General features: G+C 44.1%; 2 non-coding genes across 2 annotated transcripts; both read right to left on the bottom strand.

Annotated features, from left to right (window-relative positions):
* Positions 1 to 13212: 13212 nt before the first annotated feature.
* On the bottom strand, positions 13213 to 13307 carry trnai-uau (transfer RNA isoleucine (anticodon UAU)). Its single transcript has 2 exons — positions 13270 to 13307; positions 13213 to 13248 (listed from the first exon to the last, which is right to left on the bottom strand). It is a non-coding gene; the product is annotated as a tRNA-Ile (tRNA).
* A 6675-nt stretch (positions 13308 to 19982) lies between these two features.
* Positions 19983 to 20077, bottom strand: trnai-uau (transfer RNA isoleucine (anticodon UAU)). The gene is made up of 2 exons: positions 20040 to 20077; positions 19983 to 20018 (listed from the first exon to the last, which is right to left on the bottom strand). It is a non-coding gene; the product is annotated as a tRNA-Ile (tRNA).
* Positions 20078 to 20141: the final 64 nt, after the last annotated feature.

Here is a 20141-nt window from a genome sequence, read left to right as displayed (position 1 = left end):
TATGGTACCTCCTTGGGTCCCAGTTATGCCTGTCTTTTTGTGGGAGATGTCGAGCATTCTTTGTTCCAGTCCTACTCAGGCCCCCTCCCCCAACTCTTTTTCTGGTACATTGATGACTGTATCGGTGCTGTTTCCTGCTCCCGCCCCGAACTGGAAAACTTTATTAACTTTGCTTCCAATTTCCACCCTTCTCTCACCTTTACATGGTCCATCTCTGAAACTTTCCTTCCCTTCCTCGACTTCTCTGTCTCTATCTCTGGGGATAGATTGTCTACTAATATCCATTATAAGCCCACCAACTCCCACAGCTACCTCTACTACACTTCCTCACACCCTACCTCCTGTAAGGACTCCATTCCATTCTCCCAGTTTCTCCATCTCCGTCGCATCTGCTCTGATGATGCTACCTTCCATTACGGTGCTTCTGATATGACCTCCTTTTTCCTCAACCGAGGATTCCACCCCCCCCACCCCCCACTGTTGTTGTCAGGGCCCTCAACCGTGTCTGGCCCATTTCCCGCACCTCTCCCCTCACCCCCTCCCCTCCCTCCCAGAATAGTGACAGGGTTCCCCTTGTCCTCACTTTCCATCCCATAAGCCTCCATATCCAAAGGATCATCTTCCGCCATTTCCGCCACTTCCAGCGTGATGCCACTACCAAATACATCTTCCCCTCCCTTCCCCTGTCAGCATTCCGAAGGGATCGTTCCCTCTGTGACACCGTGATCCACTCCTCCATTACCCCTACCACCTCGTCCCCTGCCCATGGGACCATCCCCTGCAATCGCAGGAGGTGTAATGCCTGTCCATTTACCTCCTCTGTCCTCACTATCCCAGGCCCCAAACACTCCTTTCAGGTGAAGCAGTGATTTACTTGTCCATCTTTCAATGTAGTATACAGTATTCGCTGCTCGCAATGTGGTCTCGTCTACATTGGGGAGACCAAACGCTGACTGGGTGGCTGGTTTGCTGAACACCTCCCCTCAGTCCACAAGCAGGACCATGAGCTTCCAGTTGCTTGCCATTTCAACACTCCCCCCTGCTCTCATGTTCACATCTCTGTCCTGGGATTGCTGAAATGTTCCAGTGAACAACATCTCATTTACTGATTCGGCACACCACAGCCTGCTGGACTGAACATTGAGTTCAATCATTTCAGAGCATTAGTGGCCCCCGATTTTACATTTATTTTTAGTTATTTTTTCTTTTTTACAACTTTTTTAAAATGTTTATTTCATTTCAGCTTAGTTTGTTCAGTTTGCTTACCCACAGTTTTTTTTTCATGTTTGTACTTGCTGCTGTTCAACCTTCAGTCCGTTAACATCCTATTTGTACTAATGCTTTGTCTTTCAACACACCATTAACATATTGTTTGCCTTTGCTCCATGACCTTTTGGTCAGCTTTGTGGCCTTGTCCAATCTACACCTTCTCCTTTGTTATCTCTTGCCCCACCCCCGCCTCACTTGATTATAACCTTTGACATTTCTAATATTTGCTAGTTCCGAAGAAGGGTCACTGACCCGAAACGTTAACTCTGCTTCTCTTTCCACTGATGCTGCCAGACCTGCTGAGTGGTTCCAGCATTTCTTGTTTTTATTTCAGATTTCCAGCAGCTGCAGTATTTTGCTTTTACAAAAATCAGCCGACTGGAAGTGAAGAAAAGGGAAAAGCAATTGGCGAGCTTCACTGGTGGTCGAATTGTTGAAGTTCAATACACTTAATGCAACGACCTGTGTTCGATTCCTGGTCAAAAAATTGTCAGTTCTTGCTGCCCTGACAACTCGCAAACATGATTTCCATTTAAATTGTTTTTGAAAAGCATAAATGGTCAGCACCTCTGGCCTTACTTGTGGAGAGAGTGGGAAACGCAATTAAAGGTTCAGATCAGTGATTATGCACCAGAACTGAAGAATTCAGAGATGTGACAGGTCGATGACAGAGCTCGGAAAGTTCAAGGGAACATGTGAAGGGCTGTGACAAATTACAACACAGAGTGATGTACTGATGAAAGAGAGGGTGGGGCAAAGAAAATATGGGTGGCAGGCAATGGGGCAGCTTTTTCTGCTTGCTGTTCAAACTGCACAAATATCATTCCTGATCAACCAATCACAACTGCTCTGTCAGAGAATCACACTGGACTGAATGACCTCCTTCTGTGCTGTACCTTTCTGTAATTGTATGTTTCCAAACACCACTGCTGCTGCCTTCAAAGTTATTCTACCATCTTACAACACATTGCAGCAAAATACTCTTTCTTAACTTGTGTCCTTGACTTTTTCATGATGACACGAAGGAAATTCAGTGAGAAGTTTTCTTGTCATTTCTATCACCAGCTTTGGAAGCAGACCTGCTGAATGACATTTTAAATGGTGCCAACACTTCACTGCAGCTCAGCTCATCAAAACATTCACTGTTATCATCGGCCTGTTAGGCATCTTCCTGAGTTACATCTGCTGAACAACATTAGCATCCCGCAGCTCCGCTTTCTTCACATTGAACGCCAGTGAGAAATTATGCACAGTTTGAAATCTAAGCAACGGGTAAAAGATTGGAAGGAGAGTGTGACTGGGGATAATTGCTAATGGGAACAACTCTTGCACATTCCAGTATTCAGTATCTGGAAGAAGCAGGAAGATGAGATCACAGTGCGTGTTTATCCTGTTATCTGCAAAATCCATCGCTTCTCAATGTCCTCCATCTTTCATTCCCACTCCCTGCTTTCCAGGTAAAGCTGGGTTTCCTGAATCTGGTATGTTCACATGAAGCAACTAATTCACCTGGGAGCTGGAGGAGCAGAAGGATCAGGAGGAAAAGCAGTGATAGAAGAAGAAGGAGATCCCACATGAAACTGGCAGAATTTGATGTGTGTCAGTTGTTTCTATTGATGTATGACGGCAGTGTGTTGCTTTGCACAATTCACAGGAGCTGCATTGATTAGGTTGGTGCATCTTGGAAATTGAATCTTGTACATCTTCAGCTTTATGCTCTTGTTAACACATTCTGTGCTGTCATTGCTGGAACAAGTCTTTTGTGTTCTTGCTAAACATTGGATTGTTTTAATGAGAAACCAATCTGTGGTGGAAGTGGGCTGAAGTGAAGAAATAGCAAAAGCAGCGTGGAGCAGCTAGCTTGCAGTGAGGTCTGGCAGATTCCCAGGTGCTCCAGTGATGAGAATTCGGTGCTTTTTCCACTGCAGACCAGATTACATTCCGGGTCAGGTGGGATTCTGACCTCTGAAGGAGCCTAAATTTGGGGGTCCCATCTTTTTTTTAGTAGGAGAATATTTGTTCTGAACTCTCTTAGCTCCTCCTTGAATGCTTCCCACTGCTCTGACACTGATTGACCTGCAAATAGCTGTTTCCAGTCCTCTTTTAACAAATCAAATCACCGATGAGTAAAAGTGACCTTCTCACATTTAAAATTTTAATTCTTGGTCGATCTGTATCCTTTTCTAACTCCGCTAAATTCAGCTGAATTATGATCACTGCCGCTAAAATGCTCTCCCACTGATACCCCTTCCACCTACACAGGTATTTTCCTTCACACTACGTCCAGAACTGCCCCTTCTCTTGCTGGGTTTGCTCAGCATTGGCTAAAAATTCTCCTGAATGCACTGTAAGAATTTTGCTCCATCTATACTTTATGGACTTCAGAATCTTCAGAATTATGCATAAATATTGAATCTTAATTTCCACATTGATAAACATTGGATTGAATTTGATGTAGCTATAAAGCAGTGTCTTTGAGTAACACGAAAGGAAATCGGTATTAAATTAAGTTAAAACTACAATTATCTATCACTGTGTAGTGTGAGGGCACTTCATGATGCAATGATCTCTGCTCAAGGCAGTTCTTAAAGAGAACATCCCCTCTTGCATTATTTAACTCTGCTAATATTCCCTGTTGTATTTTCAGATAAAGCTGCACCATGAAACATTTTGATGTCTTGAAAATGTGCAACCTCCCCATATAGCAACGGAACCACTGAACTAATAAGAAAAAAAACTACAACCCACACTTGTACACTTGTGCATTCCATACCGAAGCATCAGGACAAGTATCGGACTGTTACCAGAGCTGGGTTCATCCAGCAGCCCCAGAGGAAGGAGTTTTATTCCAGACAGTCACTGAGGAGAGAGAAACAAAGAGAGAAAAGGAGAAAGAGAATGACAGAGAGATCAATAGAGTCTGGAGTAGATGCTGAAAGGAACAGATTCACTCCACAATTCCATATTTTACTTCATTGAGATTGACAGACAGAAAGCGAGAAAAGACACAAAGACACAGCGCCTTTCACGTCATCAGGATCTCACAAAGCACTTTACAGTCAATAAAGTACTTTTGAAGTGTGGTTTCTTCTGTAATTCATGACAGAGAGAGACAGAGAGTTCGAGAAAAATACTGATTCAGCAGATGCCAAAATATGATCTTAAGAATTACATCTCAATGTGGAAACTTTATTTCCAGGTCTGTAAAAATCTTATTGTTTGTTTGATTCCGGTTCAGTAAATGTAAACCTGAAGCAGAGTGAATAAATTCGCCTCTAATCCCTGATGAAATAGGGACAAAGCTTCCCAAATTCTATCAGGTCACCTTCCAGCCTTCGCTATTCTCGAGGTTTTCCTGTTTGTTTTAATCTCTCCGTTCCGGTAAACGTTGTGAGTGAACATTTATTTTCCTGTTCACTGTGAGACCTGGCAGCAGTGGAAACAATTCCTAATATCCTGTTTGAAATTCTTCTTTTTTTGTTTATTAATTCATTATCTCGATGTGTTTATTACCTTAACCACTCGACTATGATTTCTCGTTCTCTATCTGTTTAAATGTTGCTCATTTCAATCATCCTCTGCTTTGTAACACACGGGCACTGAATTGCTGAACAGTCTCCGCTCAAGAAAATGCAGAAAGAGACAATCTCGTCTTGTATTATTTTTACCCTGCTATTTTCCTCTGTAACATGTTAAAATAACTCTATACAACTAAAATAAATCAAGTTTATGAAGGTAAAAATCCAGTCACCTCCTCGGGGAATTGAACCACATTGACAAACATAGATAGAAACACACAGATTTGTGCACCGAGAGTGAGGGAGGCCGAAAGAGAGTCGGACAGCTGGAAAGAAAGGGTGTCTCCAATTTGGCAGATTTTTGTTCCATTTCTAAACGTAAATTTTGAAATGCAAATGAGAAAATTCTGGAGGGATTGAAAGGTGCAGGATTTTATTACCTGTAATTGATGATTGGTTCTGCAGGGACCTCGTTAAACTTTGAAATAATCAGAAAGGGAGACAGCAGGACACGAGCACTCACACAGATTTCACAACAGATTGTTAAGTTTATCATCTTAACCACTCGGCTACAACTACATGCAATAAAGCATTATACCTGGTAAATGGAGTTCGGTCATAAAAGCAACAGCAAAGTTAAAAATAAACTCGCCCAACTTGGGTTGAAGTTTAGTAGAAAAGTAACAAGACTGTGGTTGCTGAAAATCTGAAATAAAAGCAGAAAGTGATGGAAATACTCAGCAGGTTCGCCAGCATCTGTGGAGTGAGAAACAGAGTTAATGTTTCAGGTTAGTGATCTTTCAGCAGATCTCGATGTCACCTCTTCTTCTGCCAAAATTTTTCAATCTGTACTCTCTGGATCTTCAATCCTTCAGCCAATAGAAACAGTTCCTCTTTAATTCTTGGATCTAAACCCTTCATTTAAACATTCGATCAATTCTCCTCTCTCCTTCTCTGCTCGAAGATGAACAACCCCAGCTTCTCCAGTCTATCCACGGATCTGGAATCTCACATTCCTGAATTATATTTTCCAGAAGATTGAAGACGTCAAAAGCAAAAACATTTGATGTTTTCAAAACGGCTGCTGAAATAGCCAGAATGTCATGAGCTTCGAATCATTTATAGATCATTTAAAGATGACTTCGAAAAAAATCACCTCGTGCTAATTTAAAATAACAGTTTAACATTCTGGTTTTGCTCCCCAGGTTGATTGCAGTGCAGTGTTTCCATAAAGTTAGAGTTATCATCTTTCTTGGATTTGTGAACAGTCCCCAGTTCAAAACCACGTTGAAACGTTATCAAAACGTATTCCATGAAATACCAGGAAACCTTGAGTGATAGACATTCGTCAATTCATGTTATCAAATTGCAAAATATCACAGATTGTTACATTTGCTTATTCTCTGTACAGTTCTGTACACTCAAGCTGTTCACAGCGTCTTTCACTCAATTTCCTTTCAACCCCTGTCAGAGCAGAAAGTCACCCTCAACGTGGAACATTGCAGCTGATTTCTGTTCAAATTTGTGAGCCATTATTAAAGGATCATTCCGTGCTACCTCGGTTAATAACAGCCGGTCAAAGCTTCATGTCGCACAGGAAAACAGTTACATCAATTATTCACTCATTCCCAATGCCACAGTCAGTGAGACCGGGACAAGCAGCAATATTCTAAACCCACACTCTCCAATCACCCACTGTCAACAGAAAACAACAAATCAATCAGATGGTTACTGTACATCCGTGGGACACGGGACACTACAGCCCGGGCCAAACCTCCTCATATTCTGAGCACAATGAATGAGTCACAAACAATAGTAACAACATTCGAAATCGTTCCCATGTAAAATACGTTCATGTTATTTAAAGCTGACTGTTCTGTATCTGAAAGTGAGCATCATGGGATTTGTGTTTTTCGTGTTTGTCTGTTCGGTTTGCAATTCAATCTGTGGTGGATATTGAAGAGAATCTCATATCAAAATGAGGACACAACGTAGGTAAACAATAAATCCCAGAACAATTCCTCAGTAAAATGGATTGCAATCTTTGGAAGGAGGTGCAGCTAAAAAGTGGAAGATGGGAATGATGTTATTGATGATTGAGTGGAATGTATTGCATCCTTGGGCTTTTGTTGATCAATTTCCTTTTACATCTTGGAACACAAAAAAAGCTGAGGCACCAGGAGGAAACCAACAGTTATCTCACTTTATGAGAGATATGGCAACGCTACCGTGGGTTGCCCAGTTACCTCAGTCAATAGAGCATGAGATTCTTAATTTCATGGTCATGGGTTAGAGCTCCATGTTCACTGTGATTGCTTTAAACTTTGTGGCTGCTTTCACGGGCGAATCCCAGCTCTCCATTCCTCCACCACTGTCACCCGCACTCAAACTGTATCTTTCTCCAGCACGTTGTTGTGAATATCACAATTCCTGAATTACAAGTGTCCTCTGAATCACCGGACATGTGAGAGACAAGTTTGTAGATGCAGCCTAATGTACAGTAAATGATAATACTTTGAAAGTGGGAAGTTCCAGTGCAGCTTTTGTACAAAACAAAAAACGTCTCTGTCACAGAATGAGAATGGCCACTTCCTGGGGGAAAATAGCATCGGATCCACGTCTAAAAGGATTCCAATGACAATGATCGGAGTCATTAGTTTCAGGGAGAAAACCTCGGAAACTCATCCTGAACGCAATTTACATGCAGATGAGCAGAGGAATGATCGGATAAGGCTGGGTTTGTATTCCTTGGAAGAGAGAAAGTTAAGGGGAGATGTAATGGAAGTGTATAAAATTATGAGGGACCTGTTTCTCAATAGACAGGCCAGAATTAGGTTTTCATTGCTGAAGCCACATTTAGCACTGTCAGTAGAAGAAAAACAATCAAGACAGAAGGAGAGTCATGATAGGGGTAGCGTGGGAGAAAGAATTCTGAAGTTGAACCAGAAGGTGAGAGTGAAGATTCATCATCACAATTGGTTGAAGTGGTGACCAGGAAGAGTATTGGAAGATGTGGTCCTCGTACATATTTAGTCAAGATGTTTTGTAGTGGAAAAGTTACGTTGGACATAAAGGTCATTTTTTCCCTTCAGAGGTTCACAAAAAAAAAGAAAGAAGTTGGAAAGAATCAAATGTGTCTGATAAATCAGATAGTTTTTTTACGAGTTGAGCACCAATTGTTACTCAAACAAAAATCATGCCTGAAACTTGTGCAAGAAAATGTTTGAGTTCAGATTCAAGGCAGAGTTGGGGAGACATGTCTGATGAAGTGGAAATTTCAAATGTAGCTCAAGGTCCAAATCAGCCTCTGTTGAAGAAACCTCTCCTCAGACTCAGTCCAAGATGGGTCAAGGTCTTTCCACAAGTTCTGGATGTTTGAATCAGGAAAGAAGGTGCCAGAGAATAGGGGAGTGGCAAATGTGACACCCATATTCACGAAATGTGTAAGGTCAGTCCGAGCAATTACATGCCAGTTGGTTTTTCGAAACAATAGTCAGGGAAAATATCAATTTACACGTAGAGAGGTTCCAGGTAATTAAAATAACCAGCATGGATTTGTAAAAGACAGATCATGCATGACTAATTTAATTGAATTTTTTATGAAGTAAAGTAGAATTTTGATGAAGGGAGTGCGCTGAATGTTGTTTATATGGATATTAATAAAATATTTGATAAGGTACCACATTAAAGGCTTGTTAATAAAATTGTGACTCATGGAATAGGACGGTCAGTGTCCAGTTGGATAAAATATTGGCATAAGTACTGAAAACAACAAGTCAAAGAAAATGGAAGTTTTTCAGACTGGATGATGATAGACAGTGATGTTCCCCAAGACTCAGTGCTGATTTTTGTTCTTTATGTAAATGATGTGAATCCAGGAATAGATAGCAGAATTACAAAATTTGATGATGACACAAACCTTGGAGCTGCAGCAAACATTTGAGCATCATATGAACAGCCCACAACAGGCCATCGATAGGATAGTAGAATGGACAGAATGGTGGCAGATAGAATTTTATCCTCACAGGTGCGAAGTGATGCATATTGACAGAAGAATTAAGGAGAGGCAATGTAGACGTAATAGCATAGTTCTAAAGAGTGTGCTGGAACAGAGTGACCTGGGAGTGCTGGTGCATAGATCTTTGAAGGTGGCAAGATATACTGAGAGAATAGTTAGTAAAGCATAAGGAATCTTAGGCTTAATAAAAAGAAGTACTCGGTACAATTATGGTGAACCTTTATAAAGCTCTGGTTAGTCACAACTCTGTCCTGTTCTTGTCACCACATTTCAGGAACGATATAGGTAGGGGAGGTCCTTAATGAATCCTTTGCTTCAGTATTCACTGGTGAGAGTGACTTTGTCGTTTGTGAAGATTGGTCCTTATCATCATTGATGCCAGCCTCGAGAGAATTCCATTAAATCCACGTGCTGTCAAGAGACGGGTGAAAGCACTGAATATAGTAAACACGATGGGCCCTGACACAATTCCAACTGTCATACTGAAGATCTGTGCTCTCGAACCAGCTGTGGCCTGAGAGACGCGGTTTCAGTATAATTGCAAAATGCACATCTTCCTGACAATGCGCAATTTGCCCAGCTATGTCCTGTCTACAAAAATCGGGAAAAGTCCAATCCGCCCATTAACGACCCCATCAGTCTACTCACAATCATCAGCAAAGTTGTGGAAGGTATCGTTGACAGTGCTATCAATAAACAATTACTCAGTAACACATCGTTGACCGATGCTCAGTTTGGGTTCCACCAGGGGCACTCAATTCCAGACTTCATTACAACCTTGACCAAACATGGAAAATAGAGCTGTTTTCAAGAGGTGACAGTGACTGAAATTGACATAAAAATAACATTAGACCTAGTATGGGATCAAGGAGCCCGAGCTAAACTGGAGGCAATGGGAAAGAGGGGGAAAATGCTCCACGAGATGACGTCTTACCTAACACAAAGGTATATCCCAGGGGGAGTGTTTGCTCGAGTGGTTGGGGGGGATTGAACTAAAATGGCAGGGGGATTGGAAACTTTGCAAGGAGTCAGAGGAAGGGGGAATCAAGGACAAGAACAAAAGACATTAAGGGGAATAAGAAAAGTGCTAGGCAGAGAAATCAAGGGCCTGAATCAAACAGGGCCACAGTGAAAAATAGTGGGAAGGAGACAAGCAACGTAAAAAAGACAAGCCTTAAGGCTTTGTGACTTAACGTGTGGAGTATTAACAATCTTCTTCTTTGGCCTCCTTGTCTCGGGAGACAATGGGTAAGCGCCTGGAGGTGGTCAGTGGTTTGTGGAACAGCGCCTGGAGTGGCGAAAAAGGCCAATTCGAGAGTGACAGACTCTTCCACATGTGCTGCAGATAAAATTGGTTGTCGGGGCTGTTACGCAGTTGGCTCTCCCCTTGCACTTCTGACTTTTTTCCTGCCAACTGCTACAACAGGCCATAGATAGGATCGTAGAATGGACAGAATGGTGGCAGATAGAATTTTATCCTCACAAGTGTGAAGTGATGCATTTTGACAGAAGAATTAAGAAGAGGCAATGTAGACGTCATAGCATAGTTCTAAAGAGTGTGCTGGAACAGAGTGACCTGGGAGTGCTGGTGCATAGATCTTTGAAGGTGGCAAGATATACTGAGAGAATAGTTAGTAAAGCATAAGGAATCTTAGGCTTAATAAAAAGAAGTACTCAGTACAATTATGGTGAACCTTTATAAAGCTCTGGTTAGCCACAAATCTGTCCTGTTCTTGTCACCACATTTCAGGAACAATAAAGGTAGGGGAGGTCCTTAATGAATCCTTTGCTTCAGTATTCACGAGTGAGAGGAACCTTGTCGTTTGTGAGGACAGCGTGGAACAGGCTGATATGCTCGAACAGGTTGATGTTAAGCAGGAGGATGTGCTGGAAATTTTGAAAGACATGATGATAGATAAGTCCCCGGGGCCATAAGAGATATACCCAAGGTTATTACGGGAAGCGAGAGGAAGAATTTGCCGCGGCTTTGGCGATGATTCAGTTTAGTTCAGAGATACAGCACTGAAACAGGCCCTTCGGCCCATCGAGTCTGTGCCGACCATCAACCACCCATTTATACTAATCCTACACTAATCCCATATTCCTACCACATCCCCACCTGTCCCTATATTTCCCTATCACCTACCTATACTAGGGGCAACTTATAATGGCCAATTAACCTATCAACCTGCAAGTCTTTGGCATGTGGGAGGAAACCGGAGCACCCGGAGGAAACCCACGCAGACACAGGGAGAACTTTGACGATCTTTGCGTCCTCACTGTCCACTGGAGTGGTACAAGATGATTGGAGGGTGGCAAATGTTATTCCCTTGTTCAAGAAAGGGAATAGGGATAACCCTGGGAATTACAGACCAGTCTGTCTTACGTTGGTGGTGGGTAAATTATTGGAGAGGATTCTGAGAGACAGGATTTATGATTATTTGTAAAAGCATAGTTTGATTAGAGATAATAAGCATGACTTTGTGAGGGGCAGGTCATGCCTCACAAGCCTTATTGAATTCTTTGAGGATGTGACAAAACACATTGATGAAGGAAGAGCAGTGGATGTGGTGTATATAGATTTTAGCACGGCGTTTGATAAGGTTCCCCATGGTAGGCTCATTCAGAAAGTAAGGAGGCATGGGATACAGTGAAATTTGGCTGTCTGGATACAGAATTGGCTGGCCCATAGAAGACAGAGTGTGGTAGTAGGTGGAAAGTATTCAGCCTGGAGCTCGGTGACCAGTGGTGTTCCGCAGGGATCTGTTCTGAGACTTCTGCTCTTTGTGATTTTTATAAATGACTTGGATGAGGAGGTGGAAGGTTGGGTTAGTAATTTTGCCGATGACACAAAGGTTGCTGGAGTTGTGGATAGTGTGGAGGGCTGTTGTAGGTTGCAACGGGACATTGACAGGATGCAGAGCTGGGCTGAGAAGTGGCAGATGGAGTTCAACCTGGAAAAGTGTGAAGTGATTCATTTTGGAAGGTCGAATTTGAATGCAGAATACAGGCTTAAAGACAGGATTCTTGGCAGTGTGGAGGAACAGAGGGATCTTGGGGTCCATGTCCATAGATCCCTCAAAGGTGCCACCCAAGTTGATAGGTTTGTTAAGAAGGCATATGGTGTGTTGGCTTTCATTAACAGGGGGATTGAGTTTAAGAGCAGCGAGGTTATGCTGCAACTCTATAAAGCCCTGGTTAGACCACACTTGGAATATTGTGTTCAGTTCTGGTCGCCTCATTATAAGAAGGATGTGGAAGCTTTAGAGAGTTTGCAGAGGAGATTTACCAGGATGCTGCCTGGACTGGAGGGCATGTCTTATGCAGAAAGGTTGAGGGAGCTGGGGCTTTTCTCATTGGAGCGAAGAAGGATGAGAGGTGACTTGATAGAGGTGTATAAGATGATGAGAGGCATAGATAGAGTGGATAGCCAGAGACTTTTTCCCAGGGCAGAAAGGGCTATCACCAGGGGGCATAATTTTAAGGTGACAGGAGGAAGGTTTAGAGGAGATGTCAGAGGTAGGTTCTTTACACGGAGAGTGGTGGGTGCGTGGAATGCACTGCCAGCGGTGGTAGTAGAAGCAGATACATTAGGGACATTTAAGCAACTCTTGGATAGGTACATGGATGATGGTAGAATGAAGGGTATGGAGGTAGTTTGATCTTAGGGTAGGTTAAAGAGTCGGCACAACATCGTGGGCCGAAGGGCCTGTACTGTGCTGTACTGTTCTATGTTCTATGTTCTTTGATATGAGGGTCCTTGAGAGAGTTCAGAGGAGATTTAGCAGAAGGGTTCCAGGGATGGAGCATTTTAGTTACAAGGTTAGGTTAGCATCCGCAGTATTTTGCTTTTATTTTAGGTTGGCAGAGCTGGGGTTGTTCTCCTTAGAACAAAAGAGATTGAGGGGAGATTTAATAGCAGTGTACCAGATTATGACAGGCTTGGATAAGTTAGACAAGGAAAAATTGTTCCCATTAACAGACTGCACAAGGAGTAGTGACCACAATTTGCCAGTTCTGTGGAAAAAAAGGATGTGGGGGAGTATGAGGAAGCACTGTTTTTATATCTCAAGTGATAATGACCTGGAACTCGCTGCCCACAAGAGTGGTGGAAGCAGAAATTATCAATGCCTTCAGGAGGAATTCTGAGAAAAGCAGACTTGCAGGGCTATGGGCATCGAGCCTGACTGCGTTGCTCTGTGCAGAGATGGCATGGGCCGAGTTGTCTCCTTCTCTGCTGGAAATAACTATGAAGTTTTGCAGTGTTCTCACCACACGTGGCTCCTGTTCCTTTGATGTCACATCACAGTTCTATTGTTCCCCTTCTTCTGGCCAGTTCAGACGAATGAATGACTGCTCTCTGCACTGGACAGCTGTTTCTCATTGCACCCCGTTTCTAAAAGTCTATGCTCAAGGTGAGGCTCGAACTCACAACCTCGGCATAGCTCATTAATTGTACTGCTGTATAAGTACCACACGCTTACCGATTGCGCCACTGGAGCTTCATTGCTCCCCTTATAGTATGGCGAATTGTAGGCAAGTTAGCTGAACATCAGTCGTCTGGAAAATGTCCGAATCTGTCATGAAGGAAGTGTGAACAAGCACTTGGAAAATCATTGTCTGATCAAACAAAGTCAACATGTTTTTACCGAATGGAAATCTTGATTGACAGATTTATTCCAGAATTCTGAGGATGTAACTGAAAGGGCAGGAATGTAGTATAATTGGATTTCCAAAAGGCATTTGGTAAGATTAATACATTAGATAAAGGCTCATGGAATTGAAGTAATATATTAACATGCAAGGAGGACTTAGAGGTAAACAGACAGAAAGCAACGAGGAGGGATAAATGGAGCATTTTCAAGATATCAGACTGCAACTCGTGGATCAGTGCTGGGGCCAAAGCTTTGTCCAATACGGAGAGTGTGGTGGAAGCGGATTCGGTCCTGGGTTGAAGAGAAGATTGGTCCTTATCATCATTGATGCCAGCCTCGAGAGAATTCCATTAAATCCACGTGCTGTCAAGAGACGGGTGAAAGCACTGAATATAGAAAACACGATGGGCCCTGACACAATTCCAACTGTCATACTGAAGACCTGTGCTCTAGAACCAGCTGTGGCCTGAGAGACGCTGTTTCAGTATAATTGCAAAACGCACATCTTCCTGACAATGCGCAATTTGCCCAGCTATGTCCTGTCTACAAAAATCGGGAAAAGTCCAATCCGCCCATTAACGACCCCATCAGTCTACTCACAATCATCAGCAAAGTTGTGGAAGGTATCGTTGACAGTGCTATCAATAAACAATTACTCAGTAACACATCGTTGACCGATGCTCAGTTTGGGTTCCACCAGGGGCACGCAATTCCAGACTTAATTACAACCTTGACCAAACATGGAAAATAGAGCTGTTTTCAAGAGGTGACAGTGACTGAAATTGACATAAAAATAACATTAGACCTAGTATGGGATCAAGGAGCCCGAGCTAAACTGGAGGCAATGGGAAAGAGGGGGAAAATGCTCCACGAGATGACGTCTTACCTAACACAAAGGTATATCCCAGGGGGAGTGTTTGCTCGAGTGGTTGGGGGGGATTGAACTAAAATGGCAGGGGGATTGGAAACTTTGCAAGGAGTCAGAGGAAGGGGGAATCAAGGACAAGAACAAAAGACATTAAGGGGAATAAGAAAAGTGATAGGCAGAGAAATCAAGGGCCTGAATCAAACAGGGCCACAGTGAAAAATAGTGGGAAGGAGACAAGCAACGTAAAAAAGACAAGCCTTAAGGCTTTGTGACTTAACGTGTGGAGTATTAACAATCTTCTTCTTTGGCCTCCTTGTCTCGGGAGACAATGGGTAAGCGCCTGGAGGTGGTCAGTGGTTTGTGGAACAGCGCCTGGAGTGGCGAAAAAGGCCAATTCGAGAGTGACAGACTCTTCCACATGTGCTGCAGATAAAATTGGTTGTCGGGGCTGTTACGCAGTTGGCTCTCCCCTTGCACTTCTGACTTTTTTCCTGCCAACTGCTACAACAGGCCATAGATAGGATCGTAGAATGGACAGAATGGTGGCAGATAGAATTTTATCCTCACAAGTGTGAAGTGATGCATTTTGACAGAAGAATTAAGAAGAGGCAATGTAGACGTCATAGCATAGTTCTAAAGAGTGTGCTGGAACAGAGTGACCTGGGAGTGCTGGTGCATAGATCTTTGAAGGTGGCAAGATATACTGAGAGAATAGTTAGTAAAGCATAAGGAATCTTAGGCTTAATAAAAAGAAGTACTCAGTACAATTATGGTGAACCTTTATAAAGCTCTGGTTAGCCACAAATCTGTCCTGTTCTTGTCACCACATTTCAGGAACAATAAAGGTAGGGGAGGTCCTTAATGAATCCTTTGCTTCAGTATTCACGAGTGAGAGGGACCTTGTCGTTTGTGAGGACAGCGTGGAACAGGCTGATATGCTCGAACAGGTTGATGTTAAGCAGGAGGATGTGCTGGAAATTTTGAAAGACATGATGATAGATAAGTCCCCGGGGCCATAAGGGATATTCTTTTTCTTTTGGGCCTCCTTATCTCGAGAGACAATGGATACGCGCCTGGAGGTGGTCAGTGGTTTGTGAAGCAGCGCCTGGAGTGGCTGTAAAGGCCAATTCTGGAGTGACAGGCTCTTCCACAGGTGCTGCAGAGAAATTTGTTTGTTGGGGCTGTTGCACAGTTGGCTCTCCCCTTGCGCCTCTGTCTTTTTTCCTGCCAACTACTAAGTCTCTTCGACTCGCCACAATTTAGCCCTGTCTTTATGGCTGCCCGCCAGCTCTGGCGAATGCTGGCAACTGACTCCCACGACTTGTGATCAATGTCACACGATTTCATGTCGCGTTTGCAGACGTCTTTATAACGGAGACATGGACGGCCGGTGGGTCTGATACCAGTGGCGAGCTCGCTGTACAATGTGTCTTTGGGGATCCTGCCATCTTCCATGCGGCTCACATGGCCAAGCCATCTCAAGCGCCGCTGACTCAGTAGTGTGTATAAGCTGGGGGTGTTGGCCGCTTCAAGGACTTCTGTGTTGGAGATATAGTCCTGCCACCTGATGCCAAGTATTCTCCGAAGGCAGCGAAGATGGAATGAATTGAGACGTCGCTCTTGGCTGGCATACGTTGTCCAGGCCTCGCTGCCGTAGAGCAAGGTACTGAGGACACAGGCCTGATACACTCGGACTTTTGTGTTCCGTGTCAGTGCGCCATTTTCCCACACTCTCTTGGCCAGTCTGGACATAGCAGTGGAAGCCTTACCCATGCGCTTGTTGATTTCTGCATCTAGAGACAGGTTACTGGTGATAGTTGAGCCTAGGTAGGTGAACTCTTGAACCACTTCCAGAGCGTGGTCGCCAATATTGATGGATGGAGCATTTCTGACATCCTGCCCCATGATGTTCGTTTTCTTGAGGCTGATGGTTAGGCCAAATTCATTGCAGGCAGACGCAAACCTGTCGATGAGACTCTGCAGGCATTCTTCAGTGTGAGATGTTAAAGCAGCATCGTCAGCAAAGAGGAGTTCTCTGATGAGGACTTTCCGTACTTTGGACTTCGCTCTTAGACGGGCAAGGTTGAACAACCTGCCCCCTGATCTTGTGTGGAGGAAAATTCCTTCTTCAGAGGATTTGAACGCATGTGAAAGCAGCAGGGAGAAGAAAATCCCAAAAAGTGTGGGTGCGAGAACACAGCCCTGTTTCACACCACTCAGGATAGGAAAGGGCTCTGATGAGGAGCCACCATGTTGAATTGTGCCTTTCATATTGTCATGGAATGAGGTGATGATACTTAGTAGCTTTGGTGGACATCCGATCTTTTCTAGTAGTCTGAAGAGACCACGTCTGCTGACGAGGTCAAAGGCTTTGGTGAGATCAATGAAAGCAATGTAGAGGGGCATCTGTTGTTCACGGCATTTCTCCTGTATCTGACGAAGGGAGAACAGCATGTCAATAGTCGATCTCTCTGCACGAAAGCCACACTGTGCCTCAGGGTAGACGCGCTCGGCCAGCTTCTGGAGCCTGTTCAGAGCGACTCGAGCAAAGACTTTCCCCACTATGCTGAGCAGGGAGATTCCACGGTAGTTGTTGCAGTCACCGCGGTCACCTTTGTTTTTATAGAGGGTGATGATGTTGGCATCGCGCATGTCCTGGGGTACTGCTCCCTCGTCCCAGCACAGGCATAGCAGTTCATGTAGTGCTGAGAGTATAGCAGGCTTGGCACTCTTGATTATTTCAGGGGTAATGCTGTCCTTCCCAGGGGCTTTTCCGCTGGCTAGGGAATCAATGGCATCACTGAGTTCCGATTTGGTTGGCTGTATGTCCAGCTCATCCATGACTGGCAGAGACTGGGCTGCATTGAGGGCAGTCTCAGTGACAGCATTCTCCCTGGAGTACAGTTCTAGGTAGTGCTCAACCCAGCGGTCCATCTGTTTGCGTTGGTCAGTGATTATGTCCCCCGATTTAGATTTGAGGGGGGTGATCTTCTTGATGGTTGGCCCAAGAGCTCTCTTCATGCCATCATACATTCCTCTGATGTTTCCGGTGTCTGAGGCCAGCTGAATATGACTGCATAGGTGTTGCCAGTAGTCATTTGCGCAACGCCTAGCTGTTCTTTGTGCAGTACTTCTGGCTGCTTTAAGTGCTGCGGATGTTAAATCGCTGGGGGCTTTCTTGTAGTTCAAAAGTGCATAAGGGATATACCCAAGGTTATTCCGGGAAGCGAGGGAAGAACTTGCCGCGGCTTTTGCGATGATTCAGTTTAGTTCAGAGATACAGCACTGAAACAGGCCCTTCGGCCCATCGAGTCTGTGCCGACCATCAACCACCCATTTATAGTAATCCTACACTAATCCCATATTCCTACCACATCCCCACCTGTCCCTATATTTCCCTATCACCTACCTATACTAGGGGCAACTTATAATGGCCAATTAACCTATCAACCTGCAAGTCTTTGGCATGTGGGAGGAAACCGGAGCACCCGGAGGAAACCCACGCAGACACAGGGAGAACTTTGACGATCTTTGCGTCCTCTGGAGTGGTACAAGATGATTGGAGGGTGGCAAATGTTATTCCCTTGTTCAAGAAAGGGAATAGGGATAACCCTGGGAATTACAGACCAGTCAGTCTTACGTTGGTGGTGGGCAAATTATTGGAGAGGATTCTGAGAGACAGGATTTATGATTATTTATAAAAGCATAGTTTGATTAGAGATAATAAGCATGACTTTGTGAGGGGCAGGTCATGCCTCACAAGCCTTATTGAATTCTTTGAGGATGTGACAAAACACATTGATGAAGGAAGAGCAGTGCATGTGGTGTATATAGATTTTAGCACGGCGTTTGATAAGGTTCCCCATGGTAGGCTCATTCAGAAAGTAAGGAGGCATGGGATACAGGGAAATTTGGCTGTCTGGATACAGAATTGGCTGGCCCATAGAAGACAGAGTGTGGTAGTAGGTGGAAAGTATTCAGCCTGGAGCTCGGTGACCAGTGGTGTTCCGCAGGGATCTGTTCTGAGACTTCTGCTCTTTGTGATTTTTATAAATGACTTGGATGAGGAAGTGGAAGGTTGGGTTAGTAATTTTGCCGATGACACAAAGGTTGCTGGAGTTGTGGATAGTGTGGAGGGCTGTTGTAGGTTGCAACGGGACATTGACAGGATGCAGAGCTGGGCTGAGAAGTGGCAGATGGAGTTCAACCTGGAAAAGTGTGAAGTGATTCATTTTGGAAGGTCGAATTTGAATGCAGAATACAGGCTTAAAGATAGGATTCTTGGCAGTGTGGAGGAACAGAGGGATCTTGGGGTCCATGTCCATAGATCCCTCAAAGGTGCCACCCAAGTTGATAGGTTTGTTAAGAAGGCATATGGTGTGTTGGCTTTCATTAACAGGGGGATTGAGTTTAAGAGCAGCGATGTTATGCTGCAACTCTATAAAGCCCTGGTTAGACCACGCTTGGAATATTGTGTTCAGTTCTGGTCGCCTCATTATAAGAAGGATGTGGAAGCTTTAGAGAGTTTGCAGAGGAGATTTACCAGGATGCTGCCTGGACTAGAGGGCATGTCTTATGCAGAAAGGTTGAGGGAGCTGGGGCTTTTCTCATTGGAGCGAAGAAGGATGAGAGGTGACTTGATAGAGGTGTATAAGATGATGAGAGGCATAGATAGAGTGGATAGCCAGAGACTTTTTCCCAGGGCAGAAAGGGCTATCACCAGGGGGCATAATTTTAAGGTGACAGGAGGAAGGTTTAGAGGAGATGTCAGAGGTAGGTTCTTTACACGGAGAGTGGTGGGTGCGTGGAATGCACTGCCAGCGGTGGTAGTAGAAGCAGATACATTAGGGACATTTAAGCAACTCTTGGATAGGTACATGGATGATGGTAGAATGAAGGGTTTGGAGGTAGTTTGATCTTAGGGTAGGTTAAAGAGTCGGCACAACATCGTGGGCCGAAGGGCCTGTACTGTGCTGTACTGTTCTATGTTCTTTGATATGAGGGTCCTTGAGAGAGTTCAGAGGAGATTTAGCAGAAGGGTTCCAGGGATGGAGCATTTTAGTTACAAGGTTAGGTTAGCATCCGCAGTATTTTGCTTTTATTTTAGGTTGGCAGAGCTGGGGTTGTTCTCCTTAGAACAAAAGAGATTGAGGGGAGATTTAATAGCAGTGTACCAGATTATGACAGGCTTGGATAAGTTAGACAAGGAAAAATTGTTCCCATTAACAGACTGCACAAGGAGTAGTGACCACAATTTGCCAGTTCTGTGGAAAAAAAGGATGTGGGGGAGTATGAGGAAGCACTGTTTTTATATCTCAAGTGATAATGACCTGGAACTCGCTGCCCACAAGAGTGGTGGAAGCAGAAATTATCAATGCCTTCAGGAGGAATTTTGAGAAAAGCAGACTTGCAGGGCTATGGGCATCGAGCCTGACTGCGTTGCTCTGTGCAGAGATGGCATGGACCGAGTTGTCTCCTTCTCTGCTGGAAATAACTATGAAGTTTTGCAGTGTTCTCACCACACGTGGCTCCTGTTCCTTTGATGTCACATCACAGTTCCATTGTTCCCCTTCTTCTGGCCAGTTCAGACTAATGAATGACTGCTCTCTGCACTGGACAGCTGTTTCTCATTGCACCCCGTTTCTAAAAGTCTATGCTCCAGGTGAGGCTCGAACTCACAACCTCGGCATAGATCATTAATTGTACTGCTGTATAAGTACCACGCGCTTACCGATTGCGCCACTGGAGCCACATTGCTCCCCTTATAGTATGGCGAATTGTAGGCAAGTTAGCTGAACATCAGTCGTCTGGAA

The sequence above is a fragment of the Heterodontus francisci genome, chromosome 34 (assembly GCF_036365525.1).
Source record: "Heterodontus francisci isolate sHetFra1 chromosome 34, sHetFra1.hap1, whole genome shotgun sequence".
NCBI classification, from domain to species: Eukaryota; Metazoa; Chordata; class Chondrichthyes; order Heterodontiformes; family Heterodontidae; genus Heterodontus; species Heterodontus francisci.
Note: the sequence above shows the minus strand (reverse complement) of the source record. Positions and strands in the feature narration are given on the sequence as shown.